The 14,127-nt window shown below is 37.1% G+C and overlaps 1 long non-coding RNA gene across 1 annotated transcript in view; it reads left to right on the forward strand.

Moving 5' to 3' along the window:
• LOC144617410 (uncharacterized) overlaps nt 1-10,862 on the forward strand; it is a 440,770-nt gene extending 429,908 nt beyond the window's left edge. Inside the window, exon 5 of the long non-coding RNA XR_013557894.2 lies at nt 10,778-10,862. This is a non-coding gene — a long non-coding RNA (uncharacterized LOC144617410). The remainder of the gene's footprint in view (nt 1-10,777) is intronic.
• Nucleotides 10,863-14,127: the final 3,265 nt, after the last annotated feature.

Consider the following 14,127-nt stretch of genomic DNA (forward strand, 5'->3'; position numbering starts at 1 on the left):
TTATTTCTCTTAAGTGCATCACTTAGATCTCTAATTTTCCCCTCATACTCCTGGATTTTTTTATCTCTCTTTTTCTCAGCTTCTTCTTTTTCCATAATTTTTTCTTCTAGTTCACCTATTTTCTCCTCTGCCTCTTCAATCCGAGCCGTAGTTGTCTCCATTTTATTTTGCAGTTCATTGATAGCATTTTTTAGCTCCTCCTGTCTGTTCCTTAGTCCCTTGATCTCTGTAGCAAGAGATTCTCTGCTGTCCTTTATACTGTTTTCAAGCCCAGCGATTAATTTTATGACTATTCTAAATTCACTTTCTGTTATATTGTTTAAATCATTTTTGATCAGTTCGATAGCTGTTGTTATTTCCTGGACGTTTTTCTGAGGGGAATTCTTCTGTTTGGTCATTTTGGATAGTCCCTGGAGTGGTGCGGGACTGCGGGGCACTTCCCGTGTGCTGTCTTGAATAACTTGCCTTGGTGGGCGGGGCCGCAGTCCGACCTGATGTCTGCCCCCAGCCCACCGCTGGGGCCACAGTCAGACCGGTGTGTGTCTTCTCTTCCCCTCTCCTAGGGGTGGGATTCACTGTGGGGTGGCGTGGCCAGTCTGGGCTGCTTGCACAGTGCCAGGCTTGTGGTGCTGGGGATCTGGCGTATTAGCTGGGGTGGATCAGCAAGGTGCACAGGGGTGAGAGTGGCAGGGTCAGCTCGCTTTTCCTTCGGAGATCCGCTTCGGGAGGGACCCTGTGGCACTGGGAGGGAGTCAGACCTGCTGGAGGGACAGATCTGGAGAAGCACAGCGTTGGGTGTTTGTGGGGTGCAAGCAAGTTCCCTGGCAGGAACTGGTTCCCTTTGGGATTTTGGCTGGGGGATGGGTGAGGGAGATGGCGCTGGTGAGTGCCTTTGTTCCCCGCCAAACTGTGCTCTGTCATCAGGGGCTCAACAACTCTCCCTCCGTTTTCCTCCAGCCCTCCCGCTCTCTGAGCAGAGCTGTTAGCTTATAACCTTCCAGATGTCAAGTCCCGCTTGATATCGGAACACACTCCCTCCGGCCCCTCTGCTTTTGCCAGCCAGACTTGGGGGCTCTGCTTGGCTGGCGGGCCTCCCCTCAGCCCTGACCTTCTCCCGCCAGTCTGTGTAGCGCACACCGCCTCGCCGCCCTTCCTACCCTCTTCCGTGGGCCTCTTGTCTGCACTTGGCTCCGGAGACTCCGTTCTGCTAGTGTTCTGGTGGTTTTCTGGGTTATTTAGGCAGTTGTAGGTGGAATCTAAGAGATCAGAAGGATACTCAGTGAGCCCAGCATCCTCCTACTCCGCCATCTTCCCAGGATCCCTCTAAAAAAGATAAGATCTTGACATTTGTGACAATATGGACGGACCTGGAGGGTATTATACAAAATGAAGTAAATCAGACAGAAAAGATAAATACCATATGATTTCACTTCTATGTGAAATGTAAAACAAACAAACAAAACAAATGAATAAATAAACAAAAAAACATAATCAGATCTGTAAATACAGAGAACAAACTGATGGTTGTCGAAGGGGAGGGAGGTGAGAGATGGGCAAAATAAGTGAAGGAGAATGAGAGATACAAATTTCCAGTTGTAGGATAAATAAGTCATGAGAATGAAAGGTACAACATACAGAATATAGTCAATAGCACTGTAATAACATTGTATGGTGACAGAAGATACCTACACTTGTGAACATAGCATAACATGGAGACTTGCCAAATCACTATGCTGTATACCTGAAACTGATGTAACATTGTGTCAACTATACTCAAATAAAAACAAACAAAACAAAACAAATAAACAAAATAGAATTGTCCATCTTCTTGAGCATCATCTCAGACTATCTTGTTACTAAGCTGTCATTCTTTAAATTCAAATCCATAGTCTTACATTTTTAGCTAAGTTGCTACATAATTGGAGAAAAGATATCCCCCCAAAAGAAAGCTTTCTGGAAGAATATAGCACTCTCCTGTTCAAGAAGCCCTGAGAATATGCTGGAAACAGGGACTGGAATATTAATATATTGACTGCTTCACATTGTACAAAGAATATTATTTTTCACAATTTTGAAAAATGCACTCATGGAAATTACCTACGGTACATGTTTTAGATTGACAAAGTCAGCAATACGTTTCAATTAGCTCAAATTATTATACATATGTTATATATATGTATATGACAATCATATTTATTAACATTATTTGTAATATCATATGCAAATCTCAATATTACAGAAAGATAAAAATAAGAAAATTTGTAAAACTTGGTATTATTGAAATCTGGTACCTGAAAATATAAAAATATGTCTTAAGATGATACAGAAGCAAACTCATATTAGAATTAATTTGGAATTAGAAGCTTGATCCTCTGTTTACAATGGCTATGCATGTATTGCCACCATTAATGGGTTCTGAGTTATGGTTGGATTTTACAAAACTGAGAATTTATGAGATTCATGTGTTGATAACACATAGACATATCTGTTAATTATATTCTCTTATGAACTATTTCTATTCTCTCCTCCATTAACCTACTATTAGTTATCTTCTAAAAACACATCAAAGAAAATGCAATCTTAATTATTTTTTGTCTAAATTAGGTGACTGTTGAGGAAATGTAATGAATTCATATATCATATACATAATTTATCAATATATTAGTAGTTTTAAAAATAATTATATAGAATTTGTCAATGTATTGACTTATCAGGAGTTGTGAAATTAAAAATATTTAATGTCAGGTACCATTTGTCAAGTGTTTACCATGTGTGAGGTATTTTATCTGTGTGAATTTGATTCATCCCACAACCACACTCTGAGGCAGAAAATTATTTTTCAGATGAAGAACCTAAGATTTAGAGAGATTAAAGACCATGACCAGATTACTCAGATAATGAGGAGAGGACATGGGTCTTTGCCTGGCTCTCATATTTTTACATCATTTTTTTACATTATTTACATCATTACGCAAACACTCCAGTCAGAGAACCAAGGAATAAGGCTCATGAAAACTTACTGACATTGAGGACATCTGCACATCACCATTTCAGTATGGAAATATGCAAACAAAATCTAATCTTGATTAAGTATTCAATGGAAGTGATTTATAATTCAATGCCAATATCAAGTAGGGGAAATGAGAGTTTGAAGCTACATAAAGATATGAGGCAGAATAGCCAATGACACTCTACAGTGAATTTCATACAAGTTTAACTCCAGATCAACATGTTAGCTGAGAATACCTCAGTTCACAGGGAGCTGCTGTGTTAGAAGCAGTAGGGACACACAAGCCATTGGAAGAGAACAGATTTGGAAGCACAGGAATGGGTCTGTTTGTCAGATCACTACACACCTCACCCCAGGGGAGTCTAAGACAAAGACCAGTAAATGGAGGAAACACAGTAACTTCTAATGTCTTCACCATTATCAAGACCATTAAAGAGATGTAAAAAGCACAACAACTAACCACATTCATAAATAGTAAACTAGCCTTGGAGAAGGCAGTAAGAACTCAGTCTCATAAGTAACTAGATGTACGTTAATTTAATTTTATTGGAAGGAGAAGTAGACAAATATAAAACATTAATCACCATCTCAGGAGTGATTTATTTTGCATATATGCCTGCAGAGAGAAGGAAAGCTGTTTGCTTTTGGTAGTCTTCCAGCTCCTGCTTCCTTCTTGATCATCAGGGGGCTGCATTCATACATCTTCCATATGTCAATAGTAGATTAGCTCTGATGTGGCCATCCTCTGCTTTTGTGTGTGCAGCCAGAATCCACTGACGTTCATGGGCAGATGGTGGTGAGTTTGGTATTTGTGCTAAAACTTTATCACAAACAGTGTGATGCTAGGACTACGCCAGATGCCCAAGTTATTATTTCTCCCCTTTTGTGTATGAATGTTCCCCTTTCTCATTTACTTTCCCCCTACAGCTTTATTGAGGTATAATTGATATATAATATTACATAAGTTTAAGGTGTGCAACATGGTGATCTGCTATACATACATATTATGGATGTTTACCACAGTAAGGTTAGTTAACATATCCATCACTCAGCATAGTTGTCATTTTTTTTTGTTTTTGTTTGCTTGGTGAGAACTTTTAAGATCTATTCTCTAAGCAGCTTTCAAGTATGTAGTACAGTATAGTGTACTGTAGTACAGTATAGTGTTAACTATAGTCACCATGCTGTGCATTATATCCCCAGAATTCATTTTATAACTCCGAGTTTGTACCCTTTGACCACCTTCACCCATTTCCCCACCCTCACACCCCTGCCCCTGGCAACCACCAAATCTAAATTTTGTTTCTGTGAATTTGATTTTATATCTGTGTGTGTGTGTGTGTGTGTGTGTGTGTGTGATTTTTTAAGGTTCTACACACAAGTGAGATTCTGCAGTAATTGTCTTTATCTTACTTTGCATAATGCCCTCTAAGTTCACCCACACTGTTGCAAATGGCAGAATTTTCTTTTCTTTTATTGTTGATTATATATTATACATTATAAATATTATATATAATATATATATGTATATAATTCACCCAGTGATGGATGTACACCTAGATTGTTTTCATGTCTTGGCTATTATGAATACTGCTGCAATGAACACAGATATCTTTTTGAGATAGTAATTTCATTTCCCTTGGATAACCTAGAAGTGGGATTGCTGGATCATATGGTAATTCTATTTTTATTTTTTTGAGGAACCTCCATACTCTTTTCCATAGTGGCTACACCAATTTACATTCCCACCAAGAGAGCACAAAGGTTCTCTTTTCTTCACATCCTTGACAGCCCTTGTTATCTCTTGTCTTCCTGGTAATAGTCATTCCAACAGATGTGATGTGATATCTCATTGTGGTTTTGTTTTGTATTTCTTTCCCTGGTGATTAGTGATGTTGAGCATTTTTTTTCATGTACCTTTGGACATTTGTATATCTTTTTTCGAATAATGTCTGTTCAAGTCCTTTGTGAATGGACCCCTTTCTAGAAAATGTTGCTTTCATCAGAACTATGACTTTCTGAATTTACTGACTGACATAGATCAGTATAAACATTGTTTCCCAGTTGAGGAAATTACTTTCACATTAAAACAGATTGAGAAATTCATATAATATATTGATAAAACATAAGTTTCATAATTAGCTTGATTTTTAGTCTACTTGAGTCTATCTGTATGAAGATTTTTAGAAATAAAAGAAAACTTAAAACTTAACTCAAGCTACCCAGGAGATAACAGTTTTACCTATACAAAAACCACCATATGTAGAGAACCCACCAGCAAAACCCAACATACCAAACCTGAAATCAAGAAGGGCTGTGGAGAGGAGGGTAGAGTTAGTGGAATGTCACTGGTTTGACTTTTTCTTTTACCAGAAAATACCCAGCCACAAAACCTAACCACAGGAAAAAAGATTTTACAAAGGGCTGATATAAGGTAATTGCCCATTTTTAGAATTATTTGGTCATAATTTTCAAAATGACCCAACTCCAAAATACAATTTCTTGTTTCAGCCTTCAGCCTTGCTGAAATTCATGTTTCTGATAGAAAGTTGTAAATTATATATATTCCGTAATGCATATTTTTAAGGTTGGGCAAATGAGAATCTGGCCTCTTAAAATTTATCAGGAGATTATAAGCATTTGTAACTATTTTATTACTTTTCAATACGTTGTTGCAACTCTCATTAGGCATGTCCTTTGAGGGAATTTCCTCCTAAAAACTTCAGTGAAGCATATTCTTATTTAGATTGGTTCTGTGCTCCTGAAAAGGTCAAAAGTGATTCTGGACTAAACATGATTATTATATTGAGGATCAGAATGGAGCCATATAATTTATCTTGATGAGTCTGGTATTTTGTATAGTTTGTAGAATACCTCTGGAAAAATTTTCCAAAATTAATTCTAATCAAGTTTTAAGTAATAATCTTCATTGGAATAAGTATTTAGTTCTTAAATACATGAACTTTTGTGAAGGACATTTCTCACTGGGAACCATAGTTCAGCATGTTTGTTAAAAATTCACTTACTTAAAAATCATTCAGTTTAGCAAGAAACCAAAAGCTATGCACTGAGCTGAGAGTATCTAATTTTAACTTTCAAACTTCCCTAGCCTAGAATTAGCCATCTTTTGCACAAGGATGGAGTCTATCTCCTGGATTAGTTTATATTACCCTGGAGACAAGTATTAGAAAGCAATATCTTTTGTTCTTATAGTTGCTAAACCACAACCCAAATTAAAAGTAGTATTATCTGTGTGCCAAAAATGATGCAGGATGGAGAATTGCTACATGACAGTCAACCTTATCTTCTTTACAAATGACACAAAATACTTTTTGCTTCCCAGGAAACGATGTAAGGTTTATTCTTTATTGAAAGTAAGCGAGAAAAATATTGCTATTTCCAAACTATAGGTAGAATTTGAAACACTTTAATAATACTTTTAAAAATGTTTATCCGCTAAAAAATTCTAGAGTGCTTTCCAAAGAGCAAGGGAGTTAGAATACCTTAAAGCACACAAATTGAGGGGTAACAACAGCATCAAATAACATATACAAGTCAGTATTTGTAGACAAACTAATGCCTGCTTTGCAGAAAGTCTAGAAATGTTCAGATTCTTCACTTAGATGTATTGGGTTTTTTAAGGAGAATGTTTCACATGACCTCTGGTCCCAGCACTCTTGGTCACACTGCGGTACTTGCTCTGGGTTTCCTGTTCAGCTCTGGCTTGTCATGGAGGAGCTCCTGTGGGCTCTCAAGCCAAAAGCAGCATCCAGACTCGTTCACTGTCCATGGTGCCCAGCGTGTCTTAGAGGGATTTGCTGATGCTGACGGTGCTGGCACCTTGAACTTTCTCAAGGAGATGCAACTTGGAGGAAGATTTACCTTTTACTTCCCCCAAAGAAATACTGGAGTAAGAACCTGAGCACTGGACTGAAGAGCAATTTGAGAAGATATTTGCAGTGCGCAGCATCACCTCACTGTTCTCTTCCTGGCCCAATAGCCTCATACCAAATTTGTGGGCTCAGCTCTCTCTTTTCCAATGATCAGGTCCTTTTTGCCCCCAAAAGCGCTTCTGAGTCCTGTAGGCAAGTAACTGTTGACTTTTAAGTGCCCCTAGTTATTCATAGCAGATTTGCCCAATTGCATAGTGGGTAAAACTCACCCTGTATGTGGTGACACTCCTGATTCAGAGTTTCTGTGAGCTAGCTCTTCAGTTACCAGGGCTTTGTAACATTGAGGTGGTTGCTGTCTCTTACGACTTTTGCTCTAACCACTTAAGAATACAAATCAGAAGATTGTAATGAAAATCATAATAACTCTCACCATGGGAAATGCTAACATTTATTAAGTTCTACTGTATGCCACACATTGTTCCATATAGTATTTTACATTGGTTAACACATTTAATCTCACAATAACCCTTTAAGATAGGTGCAGTTAGGTGTGCCTGGGTGGCTTAGTCAGTTGAGTGTCCCACTTCAGCTTGGGCTTGATCTCATGGGTTCGTGAGTTCAAGCCCCACATGGGACTTGTTGCTGTTAGTGCAAAGCCTGCTTCAGATCCTCCGTCTCCCTCTCTCTCTGCCCCACCCCCTACTTGCTCTCTCTCTTCGAAAAAAACAAAACAAAACAAGATAGGTGTTAAGTATTTCTCCCATTTTCCTGTGAGGACCTTGGGCACATAGAAGTTAAGTAATTTGCCAGAGGCCACACCAACTGAATTCAGAGCCTCAGCATCTGATGACTCACAAGAAGGGGAAAGGAAGTAGAGTGAAATTTTGCCTTTGTTATATATTGTTCTCTATTCCTAATTTCAAAAACAATTCAACGGAATTAAAGAATCTTTCTCTGACATTCAAAAGTAAGCCCCACCAAGGCAAGACCAACCTTTTTTCCTTCTCCATGGTGTCTCTGGCACCTAGTCTGTGACTACTGCAAAATAGACAGAAGAATGAAAGGATCTAAAAAACTTGTAATTGGTTTTTCTTATGTGACCTTCATTTTTTTAAAATCTGCTCTTTCCGGTTTTTATGCTTGCTTTTACTTGCACTAAAGAATTACTGAAGTGTCTGGATTAGAGTAATTCAAAACTCCTAATCAGTAATTTGCAGTTTTCTGTTGCCTTTAATTGTTAGCAGAAGAACTGGGACTGGGTTTGGTTTAAGAGAGTGTTTAGCTTGCAGGATATCATCAACAAGACGTCTCTGAGGTGTGTGATAATGACCATACTTAAATACAGAGTCCATGTTTACATGGGTGAGCCACTGCTTCTGTGAGGACCTTTACTGTATACCATTTCATTAATTATTCCTGGCAATAAAAATAATTTCAAAAAATAATCCCTGGTTCTATGGGCCAAAGCTGACAAAACTGTTACGTGTAACATGTTTTAGAAGCCGACTTGAGTAAACACATACATGGAAGACTTATGAGTATGAGGCTTCTCAATCAAACCATGGCTATGTGGTAGGACTGTATTTTAGTTTTGGTGTTTGTAGTTGTTGAAAGTTGATCTGATGACTAATCCTATAATTCTTCACATTTTCATATATTTGACCCTCTTCAGCTTCCTGGATCTGAGACATCATGGCTAACCATATTCATTAAAGGAGTAATCAAATAGCTTCATTTCACACTTTGTTTTCCTTTAAACGCTTTGATAGCATCCAGGAATTTAAAAACATCATTCATAAATCATTCTTATGATTGGACCTTGATCAATTCACTAAAACTTAGTGTGTGCCCTTTTCTCCATTTACAAGTGCAAGGACAGTCTTGACCCACTTTTCAGAGGAGCCAATAAAAAATGATTGAGCCTGCCTTATAGAGTATTTTAAATATATAATTGCTCTGTATATGGAAAAAAGTAATCACAAATTTTTTAAAATGTTTAAAAACAGCTAGATGAAAAATCTGGAATGCATACAGGAATTACTAATTCTGTATAAGGCAGAAAAACATATTTTTGCCCATCAGCTTTACTAGTTTAAGTAAAGTCTATTTAATTATAAAAATCTACTTAATCGGCGACAGAGTCATTTCATTTCAGTGAGTGTCTAATTGTAGGGGAGCTCTGCAGCACAATCATGGCTTTCTGTTGTGCTCGGCTCAAGACCACCTTTAATGAAATGTGACAATGGAGCAGCTCCCTTGACTTTAATAAATAAATAAGTAGCTAGATGAATTTACCAGCTAGGGAGGGAAAGGAACAAATGGAGCTCTAAGTCCTATAAGAATAGTTTTTATCATTTAAGAACTTTTATGGATTATTTAAATTGTGCTTCTCTAATTGCAATGGTTTATAACGTTTCATTTTGTTTAATAGCATTTGCTTTGATTGTATCATTATCATAGCACGTTGCTCTACCATCCACCTTACAGTATCTTTCCAGTAATGTGAAGGATAATTGAAGCTGTGTGAATGTGTTTTCCTCTTCTGTCCCTAGAAAGAGGCCATAATAATCAGAATCTGGAGAAGTTTCATTTGTAGCCAACTTATATTTCAAAGTCCCTTACCAACTTACATTTCAGGCTTATTTGTTAACGGTTTCATTTTCACATTCACTCATTCTGATTGCCTTCTCACAAAGTTTAATAATCACATTCTGTTTGGGCAGGATAGCAACAGAAAGGTAAATTGTTCAATTTTTGTTCTTTTCGGATAGATCCACAGCATCGCAGAGAAAATGAGAATGATTTCAGTCTTCTCATATGTCACAGTTGTGGAGAAACCTCTGACATTACCACACACCATGGTCCTCCACCTCTGATTTCAGAGGGCATAAATAGGGGGCTCTTGCCCTCTCTTTTGCTTTGCATGGTCCTCTGGACCTAATGTCCATTTACGCAGCTTTCCTAGGTTGATTTGAGAGTGAACAAAAATGTCATTGTAGCAGGTGTCAGGCAGGGGCTCAGAACCAATTGTGTGAATGTTCTGTTTTTCTTGTATCTTGAATCTTTTTGCTCAGTATTGTTTAGTGTGTGCATATGACAGAGCGGGAGGGTAGTGAGGGAGAGAGATGGAGAGAGGGAGAGAGAGGGAGAGGGAGAGAGAGAGAGGGAGACAGAGGGAGAGAGAGAGGGAGAGGGAGAGGGGGAGAAGGAGGGAGGGAGGGAGGGAGGGAGAGAGAATTTACCTACTTTACTAATAGCATAATCACAAACAGATAAAATATCCTTCATCAATTCTCTGAGAGTAACTGCAGGGAAATGGTGTTGTGGCACCATGGAAAGAATATGGGCTTTGCAGTAAGAAACATCTATGGTTTAAATCCAGCTCTGGATTTACAGAAAATTAGCTTTTATTTGCTTTTCAAATTCATTAAAATCACCTGAATCTGTTTTCTCATCCATAAAATGGGAATAATAATATAAACCTCATAGCATTATTGTATTAAGTAAAGTATGGAAACTATATGGAATATTACGTTTTCAAAAAATGTGTGTTCTCTTCTACTCCTTAGTACTCCACTGAGGTAGGTTAGCAAAGCTCAGAACCATGATAAACACTTGAAGCAGAACTATCAAAATATGAATAATAAAAAGGAAGGTAAATCAATTACGCTAAACAAATGTCTTACGTCATTTATTGTGACTAATTGTAGTACTTACCTTTCAGATTCTTTGATGGATAAGGTGACAAGATAAACACAGTAGCGTATATGATTGCCAATTTTTGAGAAAAGAAAATAAGACTCACCAACTTTTTTCTGCACTAACATTTTTAATATTAAATATTAATTACCTCTACTCTTATTCTGTATCTCAGATTTCATTAAAATTTTAATTAAAAGAATTACAAACTCAATGGAGAAGAGGGAGCACATCATCAAAAATGGATGGATATTTCTCTGCTACAGGTATGGCCACCTCTTAACAGGTAAAGGGACTCTTGTTAGAACATACTTGTGAGGTCTGAACTCGATTATTTTGTTGTAGAAATGGTGGAAAAGCTGACTAAGTGAAGCACCAGGAGATAATGGCTGCTACATATGTTTTTTTCAGATCTGTGAATTCAGGAGGACGACTGGTATTTTGTTGCCTTAGTTTCTTCATTAGAGACTGCACCCACGTAGACCTTTTCCTGAGTTGTGCAGCTGTTTCCTCCTTGGTCCAAGGCCATAGCTCCATCAATACAACACTCACCCCCACAGCATACACACATACTTCTTCCCAAAGCCCATTGCCCTCATTAGTCAACAAGTTCTCACTTGAAAGAAATGTAAAGACTTGGTTTTTTAAAACACCCACAATCACTACTACAATGACTTTTAGCATAAAGGAAATGTGTGACGTTTCTAAATTCCTAACAGATATTAATCTTTGGGGTTTGCCAATGACAAATTGGAATTCTTGGGAATTCTACAAATCGTAAATGATCCTTAAAATATTTCCAACATTGTACATAGTCTTTATGGATATATAAACAAATCATTGCAAATACAAATGAAGTAAATTTAAATTTAGTAGCATTTATAAAGCACTTTAGCCTATAGTACATATTCAAACACAGATAAACACCAGTGAAGAATACTGGGTTATATTCAAATAAGGTAACATTCTGAATCCGAGTAAAATGAACATCACTCACTGTAGCATTATGTGCCAAAATTGCCAACGTAAGCGTTTATTTTGCTTCTTAAACTTGTTATTTCTTAGGAGATAACTCATATAGGATTTGTTTAAAATGTACTATGCACACAAATTGATTAATATTTACTTTATCTTCAAGCATGGCTCACTGTTAGTAGCTAACAGGGCTATGAACACACACTTACAACATGACCATAGCCATGAACAATACTGCTGGAGTAGATAAGGAAATTCTCTCTTCCTGCTCCTGTTTGGTTCTCAGAAGTGTCAACCTCAACTTTTGAGTCTCCTGTCACTGTTTCCTGCTCCTGCTTTCCACTTGACTAGTAGATTCTTTTTTTTTTTTTTCTTTTTTTTTTTCAACGTTTTTTTTTTTTTTAATTTATTTTTTTAATTTATTTTTGGGACAGAGAGAGACAGAGCATGAATGGGGGAGGGGCAGAGAGAGAGGGAGACACAGAATCGGAAACAGGCTCCAGGCTCTGAGCCATCAGCCCAGAGCCTGACGCGCGGGGCTCGAACTCACGGACCGCGAGATCGTGACCTGGCTGAAGTCGGACGCTTAACCGACTGCGCCACCCAGGCGCCCCTAGATTCTTTTGAACCAGTGTGTTTCTATGTTGATTGTTACATTTTGGTTCTTACAAGAGAATTATACTTTTTCCTGTTTTCTCCATTTCTCAACTGATTTTTCTCCTGATTCCAAAGAAACATATAAATTACCCCAGAAATGTTGAGAAGCAATTCCTTATGGAAACACTAAAAAAATAGCCCCCCTTTTTAGGACAGTGGCTCTTAGTCTTGGTGGCATTTTACTTGGATGCTATTTTTAAAACCCTGCACATGGGGCCCCAGAGAATTAATTTAATAGGGTATATTTTTTCAAATGCAGGCAATTCTGTTGTATAGCCAAGTTTGAGAACTTATCTCTCAGGAACTACCAAGTGGGTTAATCCTCATTCCATAATTCTATGCATACACTTATAAGTATTTCTCATTATTTCATTAGGCGAATTTACTTTTGTTTGTGAAATTCTTGAGGGAAGATACATTTACGGTTTGAAAATTATTTTTGATCAGCAATTTTAGAACCTCAGAGGTTCTGTCTTAGATATTTTAGAAATGTATTAGATAAAATTACGTCTAAAAAATAGTGTGTAGGTCTCAAACCCCCTAGCTAACCTTCAGAAGTAAATGGGTACAAGAGAGATAAATTGAAGCCATAGAATTTAAGAGATTAATATATTAAATGTTAGTACCTTTATTAGTACATTTTGACAGTTACAGGTATTGAATTAATCTTATATTGTTTAATTGTCAAAGAAATACACACAACTATTTAAAAATAAAGTTATGTAGGAATGCCAAGGGGGCTTAGTTGGTTAAGCATACAACTCTTGGTTTCTGCTCAGGTCATGATCTCACAGTTTTGTGAATTTGAGCCTCATGTAAGGCTCTGCGCTGACAGCTTGGAGCCTGCTTGGGATTTTCTCTCTTCTCCTCTCTCTCTGCCCCTCCCCAACTCGTGCTGCCTCTGTCAAAAATAAACAAACTTTTAAAAAATAAAATAAAAAGTTATGTAGAACTATTTATGATGAAAACAAAGCTTACCTACTACAGTCTTCCTCTCCACAAGTATCCATTTTTAATTTTTTCAGCTCTTAGTCTGAGTTGTCATCTTAACATTTCTAAATAATATGATTACACTATTATTTCTTGATGAATTACTTTTTGACAGCTTCTATTTATTTTCTGCCATGATAGCAAGGATTTAGCTATCCAGTGTGCCCCATCAGTGCCTCCATGCTTTCATTAAATTATGTTATTATTTTTCAATCCTTTAGTGGCTACCTTTCTAATCTTAATTTATATATTTGCATCATTTTTTTCTACATTAACTGTAAACTGTATCTCTTGACTCCATGTTTTGTAAGACGAGGGTATTAGTACCTGTGCCCTTCTCATCCACTCTCCCTCCTCTTCCAACTTCTGTCATTTTTATTTTTACAAAATCAAGGTTGATGAAAATGTATTCCATTATATAAAATACATATTTTCTGAATTTGGCCTGTAGATTAGTTTTAAATTTTGATAGCTAATATACATTTTCACATTATTCTGACTATATGAGAATAGTAAATTGAAAAGTCAATCAGGCTTTTGTACATTGAAATTCCCTGTTCCAATCTCTTCACTATTTTCCTCTTGTATCCTAACACCATTAAAAAAATATTGTTTATATTACATATTCTTTCTTGACCCCCTTTCTGTGAGGCCACTATCCTTAACCACTAGCTGGTTTTCCTGCTCTAACAATCTAGACTGGCTCTTGACTCAAACTTATAATTTGGGACTTCCCTCTAGGTTAAGAGTCATTTTCTCTCATATTTTGAAAGCACTGCTGTACCACTTTCTAGCATCTAGTATTGATGATAAGTCTTCTGTTTCTCATTTTCCTTCATTTATGGGTAAATTTTAATCCCCCCAGAAGCTTTTTGAATTTTCTATCTTTGGCACTCCAAAATT

This window comes from Panthera onca, chromosome C2 (genome assembly GCF_046562875.1).
Source record: "Panthera onca isolate mPanOnc1 chromosome C2, mPanOnc1 haplotype 2, whole genome shotgun sequence".
NCBI lineage: Eukaryota > Metazoa > Chordata > Mammalia > Carnivora > Felidae > Panthera > Panthera onca.